General features: G+C 38.6%; 1 protein-coding gene across 3 annotated transcripts in view; it reads left to right on the top strand.

Annotated features, from left to right (window-relative positions):
* LOC131394410 (zinc finger protein 266-like) overlaps positions 1–12,171 on the top strand; it is a 194,388-nt gene that overhangs the window by 70,170 nt on the left and 112,047 nt on the right. The window lies entirely within an intron of this gene.

The following is a 12,171-nucleotide window of genomic DNA, read 5'->3' as shown; positions in this document are numbered from 1 at the left end:
CTTACTCTTCTACCTATGTTCCTTCTTCTTACTCTCATAATAAAATATTTTCCATAGTCTTTAGGGCAACATATGCCCTCCTCTAAAAATCTCCACTATCATCCACCATCTCCACCCCACACTTTTCTCAGTATGGTGTCAATCAGAGGAGCAATTTTATTAATCATGATTTTAATTTGCTGTATAGTATGATGCTTTCACATTTTGGTGATCAGGTTGGCTGGTGACAGACTCCCCCTCCCAGGGCTATATAATTCCTAAAGGTAGTAAGCAATGTGCTTCGGCATCTATCATTCATGTGCAAACCAAGCAATCCAAAGCCTACATACCCAACCACCTCCTTTATCTATTACACACAAAGCCAGTATTTCCTCTGCCCTAATTCAACCCAGGGCCAGGAATCAGGCAACCCTGGACCTCACTTATGCCCCAGAGACTGCCAAAATTATTCAAACAAGCCAATCCTAAGCTGTTTACTGTGCCCTACCTTACCTTTCCTGTGGACACCCCAATAAAGTCTGTGACATATGCTTTCTCTTCTCTCCTACTTCTGCCTCCTGACCGACTCTGGTGCTCCCACATTTAATCCTGCGTGGCTTCCCATGACCCTTCTCTTGGGATTGTAAGTAATAAACTGTTCTTCAATGCCGTTAATCTATCCATGTCTTCACTCTGTCACCTTCACATATTGAGATCCGGGTACAAAACCATTTCTTCATTTTTCTTCCTAGGTTTTGCTACTGATGTACATACTCCATAACAATGCGTTACTTACATTAGGTGATTTTTGAACTATTTATGAAAGCTGTCATTATTGATTCATGCCTTTGTAATTTGATTCATTCCCTTTGTATGTGTTCACCTTTATTAGTTATTTATAATGTTTTGTTCAAAGTGGCTGTGCATCTCATCATGGTTTTAACTTGCCTTTCCCTGATTACTGACAGCATAAACATGTTTATAAGTAACTTTGGCTACCTGGATAAATATCTGGTCATGTCTTCTGCTGATTCCTAATAATCAGTCTTTTTAAAAATAATTTTTAAGGCTTTTTTTAGACAATGTGGGACTCACCATTTGTGAATTACATGACTGCAGTAGCTTCCACTTTTTGTGTTTTCAGTTTTATGTTTTCTTAAGGAAAATGATTTCTTAATTTGGGCATAGCCAAATGTATTCAACGTTTCCTTTATCTTGTCTTAGAAATTTTCTTAGGGCCGGCCCTGTGGCTTAGCGGTTAAGTGCGTGCGCTCCGCTACTGGCGGCCCGGGGTTCGCATTCCGGGCACGCACCGCTTCTCTGGCCATGCTGAGGCCGCTTCCCACATACAGCAACTAGAAGGATGTGCAACTGTGACATACAACTATCTACTGGGGCTTTGGGGAAGAAAAAAAGAAGGAGGATTGGCAATAGATGTTAGCTCAGGGCCGGTCTTCTTCAGCAAAAAGAGGAGGATTAAAAAAAAAAAAAAAAAGAGATTTAGCACGGATGTTAGCTCAGGGCTGATCTCCCTCACAAAAAAAAAAAAAAAGAAATTTTCTTTTACTCTGATGTTATATGTTCTACTACCTTGCCTTTCAAATTTTTCATAGCTTTTGTTGCAATTGTATGTCCTTAATCCATCTGAGATTGATTTTTTGTGTGTGTGTGAGGAAGATCGGTCCTGAGCTAACATCTGCCAATCCTCCTCTTTTTGCTGAGGAAGACTGGCCCTGGGCTAACAGCTGTGCCCATCTTCCTCCACTTTATATGCGACGCTGCCACAGCATGGCTTGACAAGCGGTACATGGGTGCGCACCCGGGATCCCAACCGGCGAACCCCGGGCGCCACAGCGGAGAGGGCACACTTAACCGCTTGCGCCACAGGCCGGCCCCCGGGATTGATTTTTGTGTATAGTATCAATATATGTCTAATTTAATTTTTCCCCCAATGGACATGACATTCTCATAGGACAGTGTATTGAGAAGCTCAAAGTTCCCTGCTGATTTGCAGGGCCAGATCAGCTGTTGAAAAATTCTGTATTTATATGGGTGTGTTTCAGGGCTTGATGTTGTGTTCCTGTGGTCAGTTGGTGTAATCTCTGCATCAATACCACTTGTATTTGTTATATTAACTCTACTATATTTCTTAATGCCTGAAAGGGCTATTCATCTATGCTATTCTTCTTTAAGAGTATCTTTTCTGTTCTTGGCTCCTTTTTAAATTTTTGAAATAAATTCAGACATAGAGAAAAAGTTGGTAGACTAGTATAAAGGACTCCAGTCTAGCTCTAGCTCTACCCAGATTCCCTAATTTTTAACATTCTGCTACTTTTCCTTTCTCATTCATTCTTTCTCTCTCTCTGCCCCCCCACCCTGCTCCCCCGTATATGTGATTTTTTTCCTGAATCATGAATCATTTGAGGGTAAGTTGCATACATCATGCCTCTTTACTCTTTGATATTTTCAGTATGTGTTTCCCAAGAACAAGAGTATTATCTGATCTGTAGTCCACGTTTCTATTTCATCAGCTATCCCATGTCCTTTGTTGCAAAATGTCCCCTTTAGTCCAGGGTCATGTGCTGTTTTCAGTGGTCCTGTTTCTTCAATCAATTTCAAGCATTTCCTAGTGTTTCTTTGTATTTTATGATATGGACAATTTTTAAGAATACAGCCATTTCCTTTAGAGAACTCTTGTCACTTAGGGTTTCTCTGAAGTTTCCTCACAATTAGATTCAGGTTTTGAATTTTGGGTTGAATAACAAAAAAGAGATGTGTACCTCAAGGGTATCACATACAGACAGGCCTGTGATTTCATTTTTCCCGTCACTGGTACTGTTAATTTTCATCACTTGGTGTAAAGTGGTGCACATATCCCGTGTTTGCATTGTACAGTTCCTATTTTTTTGTGACCAGTCGTTTGTGGGGAGATCTCTCAATATTTTGCATCAGCTTGTGAGCTTCTTTCAATAACAGTAGGTGTATTTTTTACTAGACATTTGCTGAAACTCTAAATCATTTTAAGGGGAATTGGAGTGTTTCCTGTATTGGACTTTCCAATCCATGAAGAGAGTGTTTCTCCCTCCTTTATTTAAGTCTCCCTTAAAGGAGATCAGAATCTTACAATTTTCTTCCAAAAACACTATGAACATTTTGATTAGATTATTAAGCATTTTATAATTTTCTTACTTGTAAATGTTATACTTGTTAAATTTAATTGCTCTGATTGTTGATATATAAAATGCAGTTGATCTTTGTGTATTGAACTTTATCTAGCTGACGCTAAACTTCCTTAAAAATATTAATTTTTAAAATATTCTTTTGAATTTTCTGCATAGGTAATCATAACTTCTGTAATTAATGACAGTTTTATTTTTCTATTTCAATCCTTAGGACATTTATATGTTTTTATTGCTCTTCTGACTGAACAAGACCTCCCATACAATAATGACTAGAAGTAGTAAAAGGAGCTTCCCTGGCTTCTTCCTAATGCTAATGGGCTGTGCTTTCCCTCTTTACCATTCACTGCAATGGTTCTTACAGATTTTACAAGGTTAAGGCTTTATCCTACTTTTCATAGTTTGAGAGCTGGCTTTCTCATAAATGCCTTCTGAATTTATTAATTGCTTTCCCCTGATTCTTCTGAGATGATCCTGTTTGTTTACTGATCTCATCCAAGTTTCTAGAACTGTATCTGTCTATGATAGATAATTAATATTTCAGTGAAGCAACAAGTAAAAAAATTTTTTTGAATAAATGTGGCAAGATAATTCATATCCGAGGTTATAGCAAGCTTATAATTCTAGAAAAACTGAAATTGGACATAACGGATTATCTTTTTTTATACTTGAATCTATTCTATGGACTGATATGTTACAGAAGTTGTTGTTTGTTTTTTTTTTGTGAGGAAGATCAACCCTGAGCTAACATCCGTGCTAATCCTCCTCTTTTTGCTGAGGAAGAACAGCTCTGAGCTAACATCTATTGCCAATCCTCCTCCTTTTTTTCCCCCAAAGCCCCAGTAGATAGTTGTATGTCATAGTTGCACATCCTTCTAGTTGCTGTATGTGGGATGCTGCCTCAGCATGGCCGGAGAAGCGGTGTGTCGGTGCGCGCCCGGGATCCGAACCCTGGGGCCAACCGCTAAGCCACCGGGCTGGCCCCATAGAAGTTTTTTACAAGTACTTTTGAGTAACATTGGCAGGTCATATTCTTTTCTTACTCTATTCTTGCCTGACTTTGTATAATAATAAGAGTATCTCCTCCTTTTCTAAACTCTTAAACAATTTCTATACAAGAATTGTCTCTTATATGTCAAAATTCACTGGTAAAATTATATGAATCAGAATTACTTGTTGCTGGGCCAGCCTGGTGGCGCAGCAGTTAAGTGCGCACACTCCGCTTTGGCGGCCGCGGGTTCACAGGTTCGGATCCCAGGCGCAGACAGAAGCAGCGCTTGTCAAGCCATGCTGTGGCAGCATCCCATATAAAGTGGTGGAAGATGGGCACGGATGTTAGCCCAGGGCCAATCTTCCTCAGGAAAAAGAGGAGGTTTGGCATTGGATATTAGCTCAGGGCTAGTCTTCCTCACAAAAAAAAAGAATTGTTGCCATTTTTAGTTTTGTGTTCATACTTTAGAATAGTTTAAAGGCAAGAATTAAGTTGTTTTTATGTTTGTAGGACTGCTGAGTTTTCCAGTTTTATCACGTCAGTTAAGCAAGTTATGTTTTACAGGAATTTTTCTCTTTTCAAATTTATACTTTCTTGTTTTTAGTATTTGTGTTTTTGTAATTATATACCATTTGTATACCCTTTTTCACTCCTACTATCATTTCCTTGTGATTTTTCACTTTTCTTATATTAATCTTGCCAGAATTTATTCAGTTTTGTTAATTCATTTTAAAGAAAATTGGTTTGATTAATCTACTGTACCTCTCCTTGGTGTTCCATATTATTTGTAGGCTCAGGCTGCCAGAACAAAATACCATAGACTGAATGACTTAAAAACAGAAATTTATTTTCGGGAGGCAGAATTCCAAGATCTAAGGCCAGCAAGGTAGGTTCCCAGTGAGAGCTCTCTTCCTGGCTTGCTGTTGACTGCCTCCTCTCTGTCCTCACACGGCAGAGAGAAAGCCAGCAAACTCTCTCGTGTCTCTTCTTATCAGGGCACCAACACCATCTTGGGGATTAGGGCTTCAACAGATGCATCTTGGGGGGACACACTTGAGTCCTCTGAATGATCTATTTTGTTAATTTCTGCTCTTATCTTTATTTTTACTTCCATTCTAGTTTTGTTCTATTTACAGTCATGTGCCACATAAACATGTTTTGGTCAATGATGAACCCCATCTACGATAGTGGTCCCATAAGATTAGTACGATATAGCCTAGCTTTGTAGCATGCTAACCACTAGGTTTGTGTAAGTACACTCTATGATGTTCACACAACAATGAAATTGCCTAATGATGCATTTCTCAGAATGTATCCCCATTGTTAAGTGATGCATGACCATATTTTGTTATTCTTTATCTACCTTGAAAATAAAATGCATAGCTCATTATTTTTCAGACTTTCTTCTTTTCCATTCTGCAATCATTTCCGGCTTTTACTATCTTTATATTGCTATAGCTGAATCTCCAACAAAGTTTGGTTGTGTTGTTTTTTTTTACTTTTCAATCATAAATATCAAATTTCTACTACAGTTTGTGCTTTGAGAGGTGGGTTGTTTCAAAATGTGTTTCTCAATTTCCAACATATGGTGTTTTTTGTTTTTGTGATTGATTGCTAATTAATTGCATTGTGTTTACAGAATTATATTAATCTTTGGAAATGTTTGAGATATGCTTTCATGGCCTGTTTGTGCTCAATTTTCACAAGTGTTCCATGTGCTTTTGAGAAGAATGTGTATTTTATTCTTGTAGTCAGTAATGTACTGTGGGTCTATGAGTCCAGCTTGTTAATTGTTTTGCTCAAGTCTTTGGTGGCTATTGAATTTTTGTTCGTCTGCAGTATCTAGTCCAGAGAATGGTGTATTAAAATATTCTACTTTAATGGTTGCTTTTCTAATTATCCCTTCATTTGGTCTTTTTGGTTTTTTTTGAAGAAGATTGTGCTAACATCTGTTGCCAATCTCCCACTTTTTTCCTTTTTCTCCGCAACGTCCCAGTACATAGTTGTAGAGTTGTAGCTCTTCTATGTGGGACGCCACCTCAGCATGGCTTGATGAGCAGTGAGTAGGTCCAGGCCTAGGATCTGAACCTGCAAACCCCAGGCCGCCAAAGCGGAATGCACGAACTTAATCGCTACGCCACCAGGCCGGCCCCCACATTTGGTTTATTTTTGTTTGCTGTATTTTGAAGGCTGTGTTATTAGGCACATGCCATTTTAGAATTACTATAGTTTTTTAGTGAATTGAATCTTTAAAAAATTATCAGTAACCTTTTTAAGTGTAAGAATGTGCATTCCACTACAAACTGTTTTTTAAGATTTTTATGAAGTTATATTGTTTTCCTTTTATTTCTCAATCTTACTCTATCATTAGCTTATAGATGTCTGTTTAAAAACATCATAGTGGTGTGGTGAAGTGGTAGGCAAAAGAATCATGATGAGAGCTGGCATCATGAGAAAGACTCAATGGTCACTGCTGGTTTTGAAGATGGAAGAACGCAGACAGCCTCTAGAAGCTGGAAAAGGCAAGGAAATGATTCTCCCCTAGGGTCTCTAGAAAGAACACAGCCCTGCAGACACCTTGATTTTAGCTCAGTGAGACCCATTTTGGTTTCTAACCTCCAGAACTGTAGGTTAATAAATTTGTGTCATTTAAAAAAAAATCATAGTGGTGAAACTTAAAATCTGGATTTTTAATAAACTTTGTATGTTGAATAAAATTAGGCATCCAGAGAGCTTGTAAAAATTGGATAGTGTGTTTCTGTATATCCTTCACTAAGCTACCCATAGGGTTCACATCTTAGGTAACCATAGCATCATCATTGCAACCCAGAAATTAACATTAATAAAATACTATTAACTAATCTACAGACATCATCCAAATTTCACATTTTCTCCCTCTTTTCTTTATGTGGGCTAGGATTCAACTCAGTTTCTTATACTGCATGAATCTTGATATTTATAAAATCCACACTAATAATCCTTACCATTTATGTATGCAATTAGCCCATTTATATGTAATGTAACCAGTAATATGTGTGGATTTCACTTAGTCATATTTTATGCTTTCTGTTTCATTTTTTTCTTTCTTTGAATTGAACTTATCAGCTGATTACAAAACTTAGTATAAATTTACATTGATCAAAATAATCTGCCTTAAGGACAGATGTATAGATTAATGGAATAGCATTGAGAGTCCAGAAATAAGCTCTCACGTATATACTCAATCGAGTTCTGAGAAGGTGCCAGGAGAATTCAATGTGGAAAGAAAATAATCTTTTCCTCAACTGATACTGGGACAACTGGATATCCACAGGCAAAAGAATATAGTTCAGCCCTTACCTTACATCATATACAAAAATTAATTCAAAATGGGTCAGTGAGGGGCTGGCCCAGTGGCACAGCCATTAAGTGCCTGCGCTCCGCTGCGGCGGCCCAAGGATTCACAGGTTTGGATCCCAGTCGCACAACAAAACACTGCTCGTCAAGCCATCCTGTGGCGGCGTCCCATATAAAGTAGAGGAAGATCAGCACAGATGTTAGCTCAGGGCCAAGCTTCCTCAGCAAAAAGAGGACAATTGGTACCAGATGTTAGCTCAGGGCTGATCTTCCTCACAAAACAAAACAAAACAAAACAAAAAATGGATCAGTGACCTCAATGCAAGACCAAAAACTATAAAATTGCTAACTATAAAATAAAGGAAAGTCTTCATGACATTGCATTTGGCAATGGCTTCTTAGTTGTGATACCTAAAGCACCTTGCAACCAAAGCAAAAATAGAGAAATTGGACTTCATCAAAATTAAGAACTTTTGAACTTCAGAGGACACTCATCAACATTAAATAGTTATGTAATCCAAAGGACACAGTCAAAAAAGTGGAAACAACAGTGGAATGGGAGAAAATATTTGCAATTCATATATGCAATAAGGAACTAATATACAGAACATATAAAGAACTCTCACAACACAACAATCAAAAAAAATAATCTAATTTTAAAATGAACAAAGGATTTGAACATATTTTTGTATATAAATGTAAACATATACTGACCACAAGTCTTCTAAATAAAAGCAAGAGTACTCAGCTATCTCGTCATCTGAACTTCCTAGGACAGTACATTCTCTCAGAAATAGAAAACACCGGCCTCCAGGAGAAAAAGATGGAGGTTTTGTGACATTAGTTCTGGAATAATTGAGTTTACCATTAACCGGGTTTTGGACCAAGTGTTTTGTTCCCCCATATATTTCTTTCTTATAACTTTATTTATTTTTGTGTGTGTGAGGAAGATTAGCCCTGAGCTAACATCTGTTGGCAACTCTCCTCGTTTTTTTTTTTTTTTTGCTGCAGTAGCTTGGCCCTGGCTAACATCCGTGCCCATCTTCCTCTACTTTATATGGGACCCCTCCTCAGCATGGCTTGACAAGCACAGTGGGTCGGTGTGCACCCAGGATCCGAACCTGCAAAGCCCTGGGCCGCTGCTGATCACTTAATGGCTGCACCACTGGGACAGCCACTGTAACTTTAAACCTACATAAAATTTGAACATCCAGCAGAATGAATGTTCGTTGCAGTAGATTCACCCATATTTATCATTTTGCATGTTTCATGCCTCTGTAGACAAATAAATACATTTTATGGTGAACTAAGAGTAAGTTAAAAATAAATTGCATTCGTGATTCTTGACCTTTAAATACTTGGTAATGCATCTCCTAAAGATAAGGACATTGTCCTACTAAAACCACCATACTATTATTCCACCCAAGATAATTAAAGGTAACGATGTCATTTCATATCTACTCTGTATAGACTAAACTTCTCCACATTGTTTCAAAATATGTTTTGGATCTAGGACCCTATCAAGATTTATATATGGCAGTTGGTTATGTCTTAATCTTTTTTTATAATAGATCAGTTGATATTGTTTGTCCTATTATATTGAGTTTTAGAAAAGGCGCCAGTGTTCTTTTGAAAAGTCACGTTTTGAAGTTTCTAAATTTATTTTCACATTGTGTTTAAATGTTTCCTCCATTTCTTGTATTTCCTGTCAACTGGTAATTAGGTCCAGAGCAGAGGCTGGCAAAATTTTTGTCTGCAAGTGTCCAGATAGTATTTGATGCTTTGCAGGCCATTAGGTGTGAGAATCACTCAGCTCTGCCTTTGTGGTGCGCAAGCAGCCGGAGACCTAAGTAGACAAATGTGCATAGCCGTGTCCCACAAAACTTTATTTACACAAACAGGCCTGTGACCAAAGTGTGCCAGCTCCTGGTGTAGAGGCTTCAAGAGATCATTTCAAAACATTTTGTAGGTGTTGTGTACATCAAATTGCATTCCATCGGAAAGACATGAATTTATGGCATCCCTTGGTTAGTGATGCCAACTTTGATTACTTGCTTAAGGTAGTGATCACCCGAGCACTCTTTTTTGTGTGTGTGAGGAGATCAGCCCTGTGCTAACGTCTGCCAATCCTCCTCTTTTTTTGCTGAGGAAGACTGGCCCTGGGCTAACATCCGTGCCCATCTTCCTCCACTTCATATAGGACGCCGCCGCAGCATGGCCTGACAAGCAGTGCGTTGGTGCGCGCCCGGGATCTGAACCAGCGAACCTCGAGCCGCCACAGAGGAGCACCCTCACTTAACCGCTTGCACCACCCGGCCGGCCCCTAGAGCACTCTTTTAAAAGTAGACTTTTCCTTTTGAATAAAAAAGTAGTATGTGGGGTGATATTTTGATACTCAGGATGTCTTATTCCCAGCAAGCCTTCTAACCATTGTCTTAGCATCTGTTAATAACCTGCAGTGAATAAACTTCTGTATGTGTGTCTCATATTTGTGGGAGTGTGTTTTCAGGTAAGTTCAGCTTGGATTTCTAGGTCAAAGGGCAAATATACTTTTACTTCTGTTGGGTATAATAGTTTCATTCTATAGATCTTGTGCCATTTGGTAGTTTCTGAATCAATTTTTTAAAAACGTCTAAAAATAGATATATAAGGAACATATTTTAGTTTTAACTTCAAAGCACTTGTTTTTGAAAAGAATATATTGTTCACTTTCATCCTGAGTAAAAATACTCAAATATTTTTTCAGAAGTATAGTGTTTTGGTTTATATTATATTGTGCACACGTTTGATGTGAATCTTATTTTTTATCTTCTATTTTTGTGTTCCTTTTATTTGTGCATACTATACTGTAACGTTCTTGTGAGGAATGATAATTGACAATCCACAAATGGTCATTGAATTCTTTTTTTTTTTCACTCAGGACATTTTTAATAATGAACGTTAAAAAAAAGATATTCATCTTACAAATTGTTCGGCAATCCAAACATATACTAGCTTGGAAAAGAACATTTAGAAAACAAAAGCCAATGTAAACAGACAGATTAAAACAACTAGAGCAGTACAGGTTATATATTGCTCTGATTTTGCAGTTATCTTAGTGCATCATGAATGTCAGAAATCTGTTCCTTAAGCTGGCTCCGTTGCTCGGGATTTAAAGACAGACCTTTTCTTCCTGGTTTCATTTCACCTTCCAGATCCATCCAATATTCCCTAATATCAATTAGGACTTTTCCTTTTGTGTGTGTGTGTGTGAGTGTGTATGAGGAAGATAAGCCCTGTGCTAACATCTGCCAATCCTCTTTTTTTGCTGAGGAAGACCTGGCCCTGGGCTAACATCAGTGCCCATCTTCCTCCACTTTATGTGGGACGCCGCCACAGCATGGCTTGTCAAGTGGTGCGTCAGTGCACGCCCGGGATCCGAACCGGTGAACCACGGGCCGCTGCAGCAGAGCGCACGCACTTAACAGCTTGTGCCACCGGGCCAGCCCCAGGACTTTTCCTTTAAAGTCTCAAACACTGATGTACCTCGTTTTCCCAGTCTGAAATATAGTATCATCTCTGCTGCTGCTGCTCTGCTTGGAGGATGACAGGGCTCTTGAAGTTTCACCAGTCTTTTGCTTCTTTACAGGTTTTTCTGGAGCAATTTGCTTTTTCCTCTTTAATTTTTTGTCAACTTCACTGTCAGAATCGCTGCCAGAAGAGCTTGAAGGAGCAAGTTCTTTTGATGTAGGCATTGCTCTGCTCCTGCAGCCCAATAGCCTCCTGCCCATTGAATTCTTTCAGTGAGCTAGGAACTGTGCAAGGACAAAGAAACAAACGCCATCAAAGCATGGTACTGCCGCCATGTGGATTCCAGTCTATCTGGAAATACAGGTTTTCAGTGAATACTGGCAAGTTTGTGTTATGAACATCAGAATGGCTTAATATGAGGTGCTAATACGTATTGAGAGGGATCAATATTTAAGTTGTGACTGAAAGCCTGAGTAGGATTGACCTAGTCAGGTCATTGAGCTATTGTGAGGATTTGTAGAATGAGTGAGAAAATTTTAGATGAAGAGAACTTGATGAGCAAAATCCAGCATAGTTGAGACCTTGGTGTATTTCTTAAACTGAGGAAAGAGGGTTGGCAGAAGCAGAACAAACAGAGTGGTGGGAGATGGAGTGGAGAGCAGGGACAGGACCAGGGGAGTGAGATGCTCTAGAGAATATTCTAAGGCCTTGTAAACTTGTGAAATGTTTTAGCAGAAGAGTGACTTGAATCCATTTACAACTTAAATAAAACCTACTAACTCATACTTTGGGAATGCACTTCAGGGAAGATGCGAGTGAAGGCATGGAGTCAAGATAGAATGTTATGATGAATAAATCTTAAAACACAATCATGGAACCTAGATGTAGGCGATTGTTGTGGAAAAGAAAATAAATGAAATGATTTGAGAGTTTTCTAGAAGGTAAAACTGAAAGAATCCAGGCATTTCCTTCATCTATTCATTTACCAGAGGATATACCCCCACTTAAGGAATATTGAATGCTAGATTAGTGCTTAGTGAAAAAATTCAACCCAGGACTGTTCTTAGGGAACTTGTAAACTATTGGAGGAGGAAAACATCTCTCCAGGAAAATAAACATATTGTTACAAATTGATTAGGGTTCTGGAGCTAAAGTAGAGGACAGTATTATTTTCTC

The sequence above is a fragment of the Diceros bicornis genome, chromosome 30, assembly GCF_020826845.1.
Source record: "Diceros bicornis minor isolate mBicDic1 chromosome 30, mDicBic1.mat.cur, whole genome shotgun sequence".
NCBI lineage: Eukaryota > Metazoa > Chordata > Mammalia > Perissodactyla > Rhinocerotidae > Diceros > Diceros bicornis.
This window is presented reverse-complemented; position numbering and strand designations above follow the sequence as displayed.